This window comes from Gorilla gorilla, chromosome 10 (genome assembly GCF_029281585.2).
Source record: "Gorilla gorilla gorilla isolate KB3781 chromosome 10, NHGRI_mGorGor1-v2.1_pri, whole genome shotgun sequence".
In the NCBI taxonomy this organism is placed as follows: Eukaryota; Metazoa; Chordata; class Mammalia; order Primates; family Hominidae; genus Gorilla; species Gorilla gorilla.
The window spans coordinates 145176834-145191410 of record NC_073234.2 but is presented as its reverse complement, the minus strand read 5'-3'; the positions used below and the strand labels follow the sequence as shown (position 1 = coordinate 145191410).

At 41.2% G+C, this 14577-nt stretch overlaps 1 protein-coding gene across 1 annotated transcript in view; it reads left to right on the top strand.

Moving 5' to 3' along the window:
* TMEM132D (transmembrane protein 132D) overlaps positions 1-14577 on the top strand; it is an 825211-nt gene that overhangs the window by 182036 nt on the left and 628598 nt on the right. The window lies entirely within an intron of this gene.

Genomic DNA, 14577 nt, shown 5'->3' with positions numbered 1-14577 from the left:
TGCATACTGATTGCCTGATGGGGGTGAGGATGGGGAGCGGCTTACGCATTGTTAGGCTGGAGACAAGATAAAGTCAGCGCTCTGTGTCCAAACTGCACCCTCCTCACTAGACTTTGTCTCAGTGGGCTTTCAGGGAAATTCTGCATCGGTGACATTCCCAAGGGCAGGCCTGTGGGCTTCTGACTGTGAGACAGAACTCTGAGTTATTTTCTTCAATGACTTTTCCTTTATCCACTCATTTCTAAAATTTCTTTCCCAGATTTATTGAGTCATAATTAGCCTCAATAAAATAAAAATTGTATATATTTACAATGTACATTGTGATGTTTTAGTATGCATATACACTGTGAAATATTACCAAAATCAAGCTGATTATTATGATCTGATACTTTAGCAGATGGCAAGTACATGATACATGTTAGTCTGTCTACTGTAGTCTCTATGCTGTACATTAGCGGTCCAGGACTGCTTCTTCCTGCATGGCTGGAAGCTTGTACCGTTTGACCGACACCCCCCCACTTTCCCACCTGTGTTGTTCAAACCCTGGCCCAGTGTCCATCTGTGCCCTGGCATTGTCCTGCAGCCCGAATGACAGTCTTGAATGAGGCAATTCAAATCTCTGCTTCCACTGACCCATTAAAGGGGGGTCTGCAGATTTTACTCAAGAAAAAAATAGAAAATACCATTTCAGATGTGAATAAACTAACCAGGGCATATGGCAGCAGGAGGAAGGGTTACTTCAGTGGTCATGGAGTGCTGCTCTGGGGAGGGGCCGTTTGTGTTGAGACTGGATGAGGTGAAAGAGCTCAAGCTGCAGGGGGCCTGGGGATGGGCACTCCAGGTGCAGGAAACAGCCAGTACAAAGGCCCCGGGGGCAGGACTGAGTTCAGTGCCCGTGAGGAAGAGGATGAAGAGCAGTGTGGTTGGAGGGAGGTAGGCAAGGGCAGGATGCCACAGTCAGAGAGAGCTGCTTCCTCCCGTGGACTTTGTCCATCACCTTACCTGGGGTCCCAAAGGTGCCACTAAATCCATCTATGTTCTCTCAACAATTTCGAGGTGAGTTTCTAGACCTAGGAATGCATTAGGACTTGATTCTCAAAGCAGGGTCCCTGGACCAGCCACATCGGCATCACTTGTTAGAATGCAAATTCTTGAGTTCCACCCAAACCTGCTGAACAGAAGCTCTGGGGGTGAGGCCCAGCCACGGCAAGCCTGCTGGGTAGATGAGTCACATGTAGGTCAGTGTTGGAGAAGCACTGAACTCAGTGGAGACCAGAAGGTTTTCGTCTCTGTGTTTGTTTCTTTGCAATCTCACAGATGGTGGCTGGGACTCACACACCTGCTTCTCACCGACAGTTACCAGCTGAGTTCATCAGTGCAGCTGTGAGATCTGTAGGTAAAAGCTCAAGCAAGACACACAAGGTGAGGATGAGACCAAAGCTGCTCATCAGATTGTCTGCTGTGTCTGGCTGGTTATGGTTTAAGAAAAAAAAGTTGCCTTGGATTTATTTTCCCTCCTCCTTCCCAAAACACACAAAGCTCCTTTGCATACACTACTTGAGGTAATCTTGCAATTTTTATTTAAAAAAAACCAACAAAAAACCAAAAATCTGAGATCAGAGAGACCTACATTTAAGCAACAAAAACATTCTTCTGCAAATGGATTTTTATATATTTGTGCAGTCAGGTATCCATGTTTACATACTGCTCTGTACAGAAATTGGCTTGAATAGTGTTTCTCACACTTGAGCACATATCAGACTCTTGGGATATTGTTAAAGCAAATATTTTGGAGGTTGGGCCCCTAGAGCATCTGAATCAGTGGGTCTGGGGAGGGGCCTGAGAATGTGCATCCTAGCGCGTTCCCAGGTGCTGCTGCTACTTGTGTGAAGGCCACACACGAAGATCTCGTGGCTTGAACATAGTTCCCCAAAATAGGACTCTGTCTTAAAGTCAGGGTTAGGCTCAGCTGTGAGTGACGAGGCTGCTAAGTAACAGTGGCTAAATCGGAGTAGAAATTCCTTCTCTCACGTAAGCATCCAGGCTCCCATGATGGCACTAAGGTCACTTGGGTTTGCAGCCCCTTTCTGTCTCATCACTCTTCTTTTCTCAACATAAGGCTCCCTCCTCAAAGTCTGAGAAGTTCCTTCTGGCTGCAGCTGTCCAGTCTGCTTCCTACACAGCAGGAAGGAAAAAAGCGAAGGAGAGGACGCAGCCCACAGCTATCCCACCCACTCGCTTTTCAGATCTTCCAGACACCATGCTGCCCACATCCCATTGACTAGAGACGTCCAATATGGTAGCCACTGGTCATATGTGGCTCTTCAAATTCAAGCTTGTAGGGGTGGGTTGCCCCTCCACACCTGTGGGTCTTTCTCGTAAGGTGGAACGAGAGACTTAGGAAAGAAAAAGACAGAGAGACAAAGTATAGAGAAAGAAATAAGGGGACCCGGGGGACCAGCGTTCAGCATATGGAGGATCCCGCCAGCCTCTGAGTTCCCTTAGTATTTATTGATCATTCGTGGGTGCTTCTCGAAAAGGGGATTGTGTCAGGGTCCCAAGACAATAGTGGGGAGAGGGTCAGCAGACAAACACGTGAACAAAGGTCTTTGCATCATAGACAAGGTAAAGGACTAAGTGCTGTGCTTTTAGATATGCATACACATAAACATCTCAATGCTTTACAAAGCAGTATTGCTGCCCACAGGTCCCACCTCCAGCCCTAAGGCGGTTTTTCCCTATCTCAGTAGATGGAGCATACAATCGGGTTTTATACCGAGACATTCCATTGCCCAGGGACAGGCAGGAGACAGATGCCTTCCTCTTGTCTCAACTGCAAGAGGCATGCCTTCCTCTTATACTAATCCTCCTCAGCACAGACCCTTTACGGGTGTCGGGCTGGGGGACGGTCAGGTCTTTCCCTTCCCACGAGGCCATATTTCAGACTATCACATGGGGAGAAACCTTGGACAATACCTGGCTTTCCTAGGCAGAGGTCCCTGCGGCCTTCCGCAGTTTTTGTGTCCCTGGGTACTTGAGATTAGGGAGTGGTGATGACTCTTAAGGAGCGTGCTGCCTTCAAGCATCTGTTTAACAAAGCACATCTTGCACGGCCCTTAATCCATTTAACTCTGAGTTGACACAGCACATGTTTCAGAGAGCAGGGGGTTGGGGGTAAGGTTATAGATTAACAGAATCTCAAGGCAGAGGAATTTTTCTTAGTACAGAACAAAATGGAGTCTCCTATGTCTACTTCTTTCTATACAGACACAGCAACAATCTGATCTCTCTTGCTTTTCCCCACAAAGCTTGAATTAATTGAAATTTAAAAGTCAGTTTCTTGGTAGCGCCAGCCATACTTTCAGTGCCCAGTAACCACTGGTGGTGCGTGGCCCCATTCCACTGCACTGCACAAAGACATTTCAGGAGCGCAACAAGCTCCACCAGGCAGTGATGGAGGTGGCCACTCCCACCTGCAAGGGAGACTTGGAAATGTAGCTCTTCCCCTAATTAAAACTTGAGTTCTGTTGTTAAGAAGAAAGATGAAGGTCGGGTGCAGTGGCTCACGCCTGTAATCCCAGCACTTTGGGAGGCTGAGGCAGGCAGATCACGAGCTCAGGAGATTGAGACCATCCTGGCTAACATGGTGAAACCCCGTTTCTACTAAAAATACAAAAAATTAGCCAGGCATGGAGGTGTGAGCCTGTAATCCCAGCTACTTGGGAGGCTGAGGCAGGAGAATCGCTTGAACCTGGGAGGCAGAGGTTGCAGTGAGCCAAGATCACGCCATTGCACTCCACTCTGGGTGACAGAGTGAGACTCTATCTCAAAAAAATAATAATAACAATAATGATAATAAAATAATAAAGATGAAAACATATTGTGCGGAGTAGCTTTTTGTTCCTGCCACAGAGCCCTGCCAAGGGTATTTACTAAATAAGAAATAACCTGAGGATGTACTGAAGACTTTCCCAGATGCTCCACAAGGTGGTTTCCAACTCTGGGGCTCAACATTCAGGAAGCCCTCGACTTCTCTCACTTAGCACAACATTGGGACTTTGATCCAAAGGACACTATCAACTTTTACCTGTTATATTCCTATTTTCATTCATTATACACATGGATTTTTTATAATCCTTTATATAATATATAATGTAAATATATAATACATATTTATAATATGAATATATAATAATCCCACATCCTTTATATAATCCCATCCTTTTTTTTTTTTTTTTTTTTTTTTTGGAGACGGAATTTCGCTCTTGTTGCCAAGGCTGGAGTGCAATGGCGCGATCTCGGCTTACTGCAACCTCCACTTCCCGGGTTGAAGTGATGCTCCTGCCTCAGCCTCCTAAGTAGCTGGGATTACAGGCCTGCGCCACCATGCCCGGCTAATTTTTTGTATTTTTAGTAGCGATGGGGTTTCACCATGTTGATCAGGCTGGTCTCGAACTCCTGACCTCAGGTGATCCGCCCGCCATGGCCTCCCAAAGTGCTGGGATTACAGGCATGAGCCACCGTGCCTGGCCTATATAATCCCATCTTTAAACAACCGCCCATTTGAGCAGGCTGAGTGCTTTCCACCTGGAACCTGATTGATACAGAGCGCTGCTGGGAGCGGAGAGGAGTTCAGATTCTAGATATATTTATCACATAGAGCCGAGAGCTTATGTTGCGGATTGTACACAGATGTGAAACGCAGAGAGGAGCCATGCATGGCGCCAAGGTTTTGGCATGTGATACTGGAACAACGGAAGTTGCATTTTCTGAGCTGGGACATCGGTGAGAAGAGAGGTTTTAGAGGGACCAATGCACGTGTATTTAGGGGGCCAATGAAGCGTTACATTTCAAGTTTTAGATGCTTGTGAGATCTCTGAGGGAAGGTGCTGAGAAGGACGAGGGATTTTTTAGTGGAGGTTGAGGAAGAGTTCCAGTCTGGAGATGCAAATCGAAGCCTAGAGAGTGGATGTGGTTACCCAGGGAATGCGCGTGGGTAGGGGAGAGGCAGCGTGCGCACTGAGGCTGAACACAGCTAGGGAATGCGCGTGGGTATGGGAGAGGCAGCGCGCGCACTAAGGCTGAACACACTGACATTGAGAGGAGGAGGCGGAAGGGAAGAATACCAAGGTGCGAAGCCTGAGGGGAGACGAGCATGGCTGCGGGCTTTCAAGTGTTCGCCTCTCTCTGGACCTAGTTTGTCTTACATTCAAGTTTTAAAAGTGATCCTAAGAAAGACACTCCGAAATGCACTTAAGTGTTTGCAATAAAATAGATAAAATAAATAGGCAAGAGATATTTTGCATAACGTTTTTCCAATTAAAAATAAATAATCGGCGGGGCGCGGTGCTCACGCCTGTAATCGCAGCAGTTTAGGAAGTCGAGGTGGGTGGATCACCCGAGGTCGGGAGTTCGAGACCAGCCTGGCCAACATGGCAAAACCCTGTCTCTACTAAAAATACAAAAAATTAGCCTGTTGTGGTGGCAGGCACCTGTAATCCCAGCTACTTGGGAGGCTGAGGCAGGAGAATCACTTGAACACGGGAGGTGGAGGTTGCAGTGAGCCAAGATTGCACCATTGCCCTCCAGCCTGGGTGACACAGTGAGACTCTGTCTCAAAAATAAATAAATGAATAAATAAATAAAAATTAATAATGACCATTAGCGATAATGGGAAAATTTAAAGGAAAACACAACACTTAGGAAGAAAATTAACACCCCAAATCCCACCAGGCGGATACAACTATTATTCATGGTTGCTATACTTCTCTTCGGTTTTTCCTTTATGTGGGTATACTGTATACATTTCATTGATTCTGAGACTTTCTTTTCATACGTGCTATCTCTGAAATTAGAATATGTCTTAAAATTTATGGTGTTTTCACATTTCTTTTGTCCTGAAATTACTTGGGATTCAGTTCATTTGCTAGGGCTGGTCATAAATGTTCATGTCTTAAGCACTTCTATATGTAAATGCTTTTAAAATAAATTTTCAACGAGTATAAAGTAAAAATTCTAAGAGATTACAATTTTTGTGTCATAGCTCAGCCTCTTAGTGGTACATAAAATAATGGTTTACTTTAAAATTAATAGGATCCGAGATTCTATGAAATATGATATACATTTTTGTGTTATAAGCTAAACATCCTCTTTCTTTATTCAGTCTATAATAATTTATGTGATATTTGCTTCAGGCCACTAGGTCAAACCTCCTACTGAGAACAAGTAGAAAAGCTGAAGAAAATGACAACAAAAAAACATGCATTAAAGGCATTAGAGAGCTTTGGAGGCACACAGGATATTAAAAATCCAAGACGTCAGGAGGAAGGAGGCACACTCCGGTGAATCCAACATTCTGAGATGTTTTCCTTTGGGAACCTTTTGCTTCTACTTCTTTGGTGCGAGGCAAAGAAATTCAGAATCTGAGGAGAAGGTGGTAGTTAAGAGGATGCTGAACAGAGTTTTTTACAGTCTTATAAGACAAAAATTGTAGTTTATTTTCTAACAAGAAATAGGTTTCCTTGTCTATTCTAATAAATAGTTACATATCCTTTCTTTGGATCTATAGTTTGTAGCTGATTTTTCAGCTTTATGGCTGGCACTGCACTCAACATTCTTATAAAGTTTTCAGAGTATTTCTGTATTTCCTCACAATAGATTCTTAGATATACAATGAATGGGGCAGAGAGACAGGAAATTTCAAGCCTCTTTTAGGTATTGTCAAATCATCTCCCAGAAATTTGACCCCCACCGTGATTCTTCTTGAGTTCCATATGAGAGCATTGCTGTTATGAAACTCGCAGCAGCGCAGTCCATTGCCATTAAAAAACTCTTGGTTAATTTTTAAGGAAAAAATATATCACTCTGAGCTTGGCTTGACGTTTCTTTCTATCTTGAAAGTCTGGTGTAATAGCGCCTAATGTCCGTGGTCTCATCTGAGTAGGTCTTCCACACTCACTCTGGAAAGTTCTGATACAGTCGTTCCCTGTCTAATCTGCATGGTTAGGACATGTGATGTGGTTTTTCAACGTATTATCTATGATGTACCATCTAGGTATGTACTGTCTCCTCAACTGTAAAGCTGAAGCACCAGCTCTCCAACTGGAGTGGTTTTCTCCCTAAGTTGGGTTGCCAGATGTAGCAAATAAAAGTACATGGTGTCCTGTAAAATGTGATTTTTAGACAAAAAATAATGTTCTCTGGAATATTGGGGACATACACTACAAAGTATTCATTTTTTTAATCTGGAATTCCTAGTTAAATGAGTGCACTGTGTGTGTGTGTGTGTGTGTGTGTGTGTGTGTTTCTTTTTACCTGAGCCTCTACTTGGAGTGGACACTTGGTAAGGTCTGGAGACATTTGTGGTTGTGACAGCTGGGCTGAGGGTGGCAGCTGCTGGCACCTAGGCAGGGGTCAGGGAGGCTGATAAGCATTCAGCAAGGCACAGGACGCCCCCACGACCAAGGCTGGCCTTCAGCAGTGCTGAGGTTGAGAATCCCTCACAGAGGGTGTGTGGTTTCCACTTTAATTTCCAGGCTTTGTATTTAGCTGGTGAAGGGTCAGGACTCACAAAGGCTAAATAGGATTAGTGTGTTTGGGAACATATCACTCCCCTCTTCCTGTCTCAAGTTGGTCTTCAGCTTATTTGATTGGCTAGATAACTTTTTATCCTCTCACCCTGTTTTCTTTTTCTTTTTTCTGTTTTTGAGACGAGGTCTTGCTCTGTCATCCAAGCTGGAGTGCACTGGTGCGATCTCAGCTCACTGCAACCTCTGCCTCCTGGGTTCAAGCTATTCTCCCACCTCAGCCTCCTGACTAGCTGGGATTACAGGTGCATGCCACCACGCCCAGCTGATCTTTGTGTTTTTAGTAGAGACAGGCTTTCACCATGTTGGCCAAGCTGGTCTCGAACTCCGGACCTCAAGTGATCTGCTTGCCTTGGCCTCCCAAAGTGCTGGGATTATGGGTGTGAACCACTGCGCCTGGCCCTGTTTTATTTCAAACTTACAGTTTTATGAAATTATATGACAGGTGTTTATTTTTTTCTTGATATTTAATCAGTCCCCCTCACTCCAATGCCAGCCTCATGAGGATAGCGATCTGGCTCTTCCTGTTGAATTCTGTTTCCCCTGCACCCAGCACTGCGTCCAGCACAAATATCTGTGTTGGGAATGATACCATAAATTGATAAAGACAGAAATGTATCTTGCTTTTAAGATACCTTCATGGTCTCCAAATATAATGGTGAAGATACTTGTGTACTGTCCAACATATTGATGGCACATATGAGTCAACTGTTTCAAATACAAGAACTTTACTTTTCCAAAAGTATTGGGGACAGCTTCAACACATTCTTTTTCTCAGAAACTGACAAAGCAGACAAAAATAAGATATTCTATAGAAAAATTGAGAGTGCAGTTACCAAACAGCCCCTCTGTGCTACTGTATGTCTTTTAGAATTTCATACCAGTCTTTGGATTTTAACTTTTACTTGCTTTCTAGAATTACACAAGCTTTTTCTTTCCCTTCCTTTTTGTTTATTTTATGGAAATTTTTGTATGAGAGACTATATAAATGCATGATTTGTTCATTTTTAACAATCTATTACTATAAATGTATGATTTGATCATTTTCTAACAATCTATCACATATATAAATATTATATACACATATATACATGTATTATATTCATATATAATATATACTATTATATATTATAATGTTATTATATTATAGATATATATTATATATAGTTTTTTTCCTAATGCAACACCTCTTTGATTTAATTCTCAATTTTGTTGTCTTACATTGTTATTTTCCTACTTTTGTTTTTATTAATGCTTCTTTAGAGCTCTTCATTTAGATTTTGTTTTGGATTTCTCATTTTGTGTGTTTAGTTGATCAATTTTATTTCGTTTAATAATGATACTATTGAAGACTATGAATTTGCTTTTGACTACATCTTTGGCTGCTTCACATATGTTTTGATGTGTAGTAGTATTGCCATTATTAGCAGCTTGTAAATATAGTATAATGGAAAAGTTTATTTTGATTTTGATTCAAGAACTGTTAAGTAGTTGGGTTTCTCTTCCCAAGTAAATAGCAGTGTTTCTATTTTGCTGTTGTTATGAATTTATATTCTAGTGTATACGATCATGGAATATCATTTAAATTATTTCTGTATTTTATTATTATTATTGTCTCCTTGTAGCCTTATATATGATTAGTTTATGGAAAGGTCCCATGAACACTTTATGTGAGTGTATTCTCCATAGAGGTTATAATAGCATTAGTTCTTTATATCTTCATGTCATTATTTACTTTTCTATACTTCATAAGTCAGAGACTGGAAAAGGAGGTATGTAACATTTAAGCAAATTTTAGTTACTATCAATTTCTACTTGTAATTTTAAGAGATTTTTGTTACATTAATTTGGGGGCTGTATATACTTGCATAAAATATCTATAACTATTTATGCATTGTGAATTGTGTCTTTTATTAAAATTAAGACCTTTAATTCAGTTACTTATTTTTATCTTGAATTTTACTTTTTTTGTATTAAAGTTGTGACCCCAGTTTTCTTTCTCTGTAGAATATCTATGCCTATTCTTTTTGTTGTTTATTTATTCATTAATTTTTAAAATACCTCAGTCAACTTATTTAAGTTCTCCTGGAGACAATTTATAGCTTAACTTTTTTTTTCTTTTAACTTTTGAGCCAGCTTGAGATTCTTAGTCTTTTAATGGAATAATCTAAGCCACTTATATATAATATCGTAACTCATAAATTTGTTCTTCTGTCATATTTTGTTTTCTGTTTTTCTTGTTTATCTGTGCATTCAATAGATTATTCAGTAAACTGTTTCTGTCCTCTCTCCTCAGTTCTTCCCACTAATCTATAAGCATAGAAACCAAAATTTAAGTTATCAGAAAAGTATAGTTGGACATATTTTTATTTGGTTATCATTGACTAAAATAAAGCCATATCTACTGATATCTCTTATGAAGATACAAATTTAGTCCACTTTAACTTTCTTTTGTTCCCTAAGTCTATTGGCATTTTTAAGTTTATAAATTTTAAATTACTTATAGTGTTTGGATTCTGAATTTTTTATTACTATTTTCGATGTGTGGGGTTTTGCCTGTATTTGAAACTCTCTATCTGAATGTATTCTACACGTAAATGTTTTCAGTGCTTATCTGGTTCTCATTTAACGTGATTTTCCTATTCTTGAGTACTGCACTTTGATTAACCTTCTGGTGTCCCAGATAATATGCTTCAGTGTTCTTTTCAGCAGCAGAAGATATGGTATACATTTGTTTCTTTCTGTTGCCCTCACAATTACCAGAAAAATCCTCAGGGCAAATAATTGTTCAATTAGATAATTGTTCAGTTAGAACATCCTTCATCATATTTCTGTGAATATTTATCATTATTTTTTAATATCTAATTTTGTACAGTGGATGCAAATGAAGACAATCTGATTTTTTTCTTAGTTTTTAGTTTTTAAAATTTTACTTTTAAATAAATGCTTATAGAATTACTTTTTACCCTTGATGCAACTGTGTCTTTTAGAAATACCTAAAAGGTGGTGTTTTCGGTTTTCTCTGGAATCAAGGAAATGTAAAGATCTACTTTGAATTTGTATATGTATATAAGCCCGGGAATGTTTTCGTTTCCTTCTTTGCCTTTTCATGCTGCTGCTTTTGCATTTTCCTGGTGTCTTCATTAGGAGCTCCGTCATCTGAATATTGAACATCTAATGTGCGTCTCACAGGGTTACAGCCTCTTACTGACCATTTCCATTTCTTCGCCTTTTCTGTTTAGCTGTAGGGAAAGCTTCAAAAGCTCCCATTCTCATATGATAAATTCAATTTTCTGCATTTTTCAAATCTGTGTTATTGCATCTGAAACCATTTTAAATTCCTTACTTTTAATACTTCAGGATCTTCTTCCATCTCAGTCTTATTTCCTTACAAAACAACAAAGGCTCTGTTTTTCTTGATGATGGTGAGCTCCAAAGTTATTTTGTATAAAAGGTACTTCAATATTCTATGGTAAATACTCTTCAAAGGTATGTTATTCCTCTACTTCTTGAATGTCTTTCTGAATTTCCTTCGTTACTCTGCAGCTTTTATTCGTAGGTCCTGTTCTCCTTCTGTTTTTGTTTATTTACATATCCTTCACCGAGGGCAGCCTTGTTTGCATTGGCGTTGCATGTTACCATATGACCCAGCATCCCCGGGGGGACGGTGAGGATGCTCTGGGGTGTTGACATGCCCAGCAGGGGAGATCCCTTGCTCCAAGGTGCCTTCTGCGAGTTGGGTGCAGGGGCCACATGGGCACTGGTTTCCTGTAAGTGATTTTAGGTTTGGACTCATTCCAGGAGCACAGTGTGGCTATGTCAAAACTCCTGCCCCCATCACTGTCTCTGTTAGGGAAGAACAGCGTCAGCAAGACGCCTTGATGTTTTAGGGCTTTCTGTGCAGCGCGGCGCCCCCTACGCTTGGGTCTCTGATTCAGCTGATGGCAAAGCTGGTTGGCTCCCAGCACTGGGAATATTGTCAGGTGCGGGAGCACCCACATGGCCCATGGCCTTTGCTCTTGCAGATATCAGGGTAGATTTGTCAGCTGCCTAGATATCAGATATCTTACAGCTATCTACTCAGCGGACAACTATTTTCTTTCTATGACAATACCATGCTGAGGATTGCCAGATTTGGGAAATAAAACACAAGACGCCTAGCTACATTTGAATTTCAGAAAAACACCATTTAAAAATATTTATTTTTAATTATAAGCATGCCCTATGGAATATTTCTGTTTACTGGAAATCAAAACATAATTAGGTGTTTGTGTTTTATCTGGCTGCCCTAATCATTCTGTTTTCTATGTGAGGTATTTGAGTCCCTTGTGAGTCCCAGTAATTCTTGCAGTCTATGGCATGCAGGTTGTACCTAATTTTCAGCATGGATGTAGATTTTCTTTTTTTGCCTATTACCATATTCGATTAGTTATTGCTTTTGAGTCCACGTAGGGGAAAATTGAGAGTCTTGTGCTCAAATTGCCTTCTTCCCTTATTTTTTAAAAAAGTATTATTCAGGGAAAAATGATCCTTTCAAAAATGTTAAAATTAATACAAAGTCTCTCCCAGAGCACTGAGTTGCTTCAACTTGTGAACATGTCACTCTCCTTCAAGTAAGAATTACAGCCACGGAACCCAATCAAAAAGTAATTTTTGTCCTTAGCGAATTATTAGCTGAGATTTACTGTGTATAGCTTCTTTGTAATTTAACACTTTGCTAATTTTTATGTTAAATAAAAATCATGTCCTTTAGTGACAGTAACCACTCCTGTAAGGATGAGAGGATAATGAGTTTTACTTCGTTCATTCTGTGCATCGCGGACCATAATTGGCATTATTTTTGTAGTATTAGTTAAAAAAAAAAAAAGGAAGTGACACTAGCTTTAGGTCAAAATGGAGCAATTTTAAGCAATAAACATTTAGGTCAGATACCAGGCAAAATGACTAATAGACCATTTGTGGAATAAAGCTAAGAAGTTACTTCCCTTCAAATGATGTTCACAGTGACCCCTGATTGCCTTATTGCTTTCCTGAATAAAATCAGAGGACCCGATGTCATTGCCCTTGGAATGTGTAATTAGCTGCACAATTAGGTTTCATGTCCTCAAGTAGTCGGGGTCAGATGTTCAACAGGGAAGTTCACGGAGCCTTGGTGTCTGGCATTAACATTTAAGCATCTGTAATTTGGTTGTCTGGCTTTGGCTGTTTCTAGCACGAATGGCAAAAGAGTGCTGAGGCAGCTCAAGGTACTTGTTCTGAGTGGTGCCAAGATGTGTTTTGAACAACAGGGGACACTGTATCAATTGATGTAGGTCTTATAGCAGTCTCACTACATGGAGAGGCCCATCTTCCTTAGTGCCGTATCACCAGGATTACACGGAGCTCTTCATGGGATAAAAGGATCCAGGATTCCGATCACAGTGATGGAAGCCAAGAGGACAGTGAATAACATCCTAGTGTAAAAACAGAATCTGCTCTTTGTGACATAAAAAGCATAATCCACTTGTTGATTTATTCATTCACGTGTTTATCGAATATTTATTGAGTACCTGACATTTACCAGGCACTCTCTTAAAGACTGTGAATACAGCGGAGAAAAAAGCCCTGCGTGTCATTTCTGCTCCCTGGCATATCACACACTGGAGTGCATAGAGAATTACAGCAAAGCATAACGTGTTTTGATGCAGGAAGCTGGGGATGCTACAGAAAAACCCAGATGGAGACCATAACCCAGAATCATACAGTCAAGGAAAGGATCCCAGCGAGGTGACTTTGATAATGCAGCCAGAGAGGTCACAGAACTGTGGCTAGGCAAATGGGGAGAGGGTGCCCAGAGAGGGGATGAAATATTCTCTGTCTCTTCTTTGTTTTTACTATAACTCACATGTGAAGATACAAGTTTAGAGATAATATCAATCAGGAGTTATTTCTATAAAGTTAAAACATGTAATCTTTTTAAGGCATGGAGTCCCTTTTTATATCTATGATATTTTGATTTTTGAAAACAATCCATATTTATGACGTTGAACCCTAGGAAATTGTCATTTGGGTGGATGCAGACTGCTCACTTATAAGCAGTCTCAAATGGTTCAGTCCAAGACAAGCCTTAGTTGTTGATATGGAAGCTCAGCCTGCTCTGAGTTTGGTCATGCCGACGATTGGAGAGATTTTTTCATCCAGGGCTTTCTGTAAACTCAGGTTGAATACATGCGTTGAACTTCTTGTCCAGAAGTTAAACTGGATGCAGCCTGACACCCTGTGTTATCACAGCTGGGCTGAGGCTACAGTGCTCCAGTCAGCCCCCTCATGCTACCAATGGGTCCATGGGAAACAACGAGGGTCAGTGACCTGCTCATCGTCTCACAAAGCCGGGAGCAGGACCCCTGCCTCCGAGCTCTTGGCTCTCTCAGCTGCTGGCGGATGACTGCCAAGAAGGGTCCTGACTCGGGAAGGCATCACGCTTCCAGATGTGTGTTTGCGTGGGCCTTTGAGAAAGGTGGCGCCATGAGTGTCCGAGTAATCAAAGATAATTACATGGTGACTGATGAGAAGGGCTTCAGCATAACTTGTGGAGCTTTGCCTAGAAAGTCAGTGTTCCCAGCCAATAGTTTACATTTCTAAAACTCCTTAAATTGGTTCTTTGGATTATGCAATTGCTCTGCCTGCATTTTTTCTTACAGAATATAAGGCAACTTGTAAAAATAACATTTTGGATTTTTCTCCTCCTGAGGGAGAGATACGTTCAGTGCGGAAAAATGAACAATGGATTTTGTTCGTTGGTGACGGCGTAGTGTCCACAGGATGTGGCTGGCATGGAAGCGAGGTGCTGCCCTTCCCGTGCTTCTTAGGTTCAGGGTCCAGTGTTTCACAGATGACTTGGAGCATTGCTTTGTACGCCCGGCCCTGACACATTGGTGTCGTGGTCACCTCATCTCATCTATTTCTAGAGGGCCCCTCCCAATATATCCTTCCAAGGTCTTTTCGCTGCATC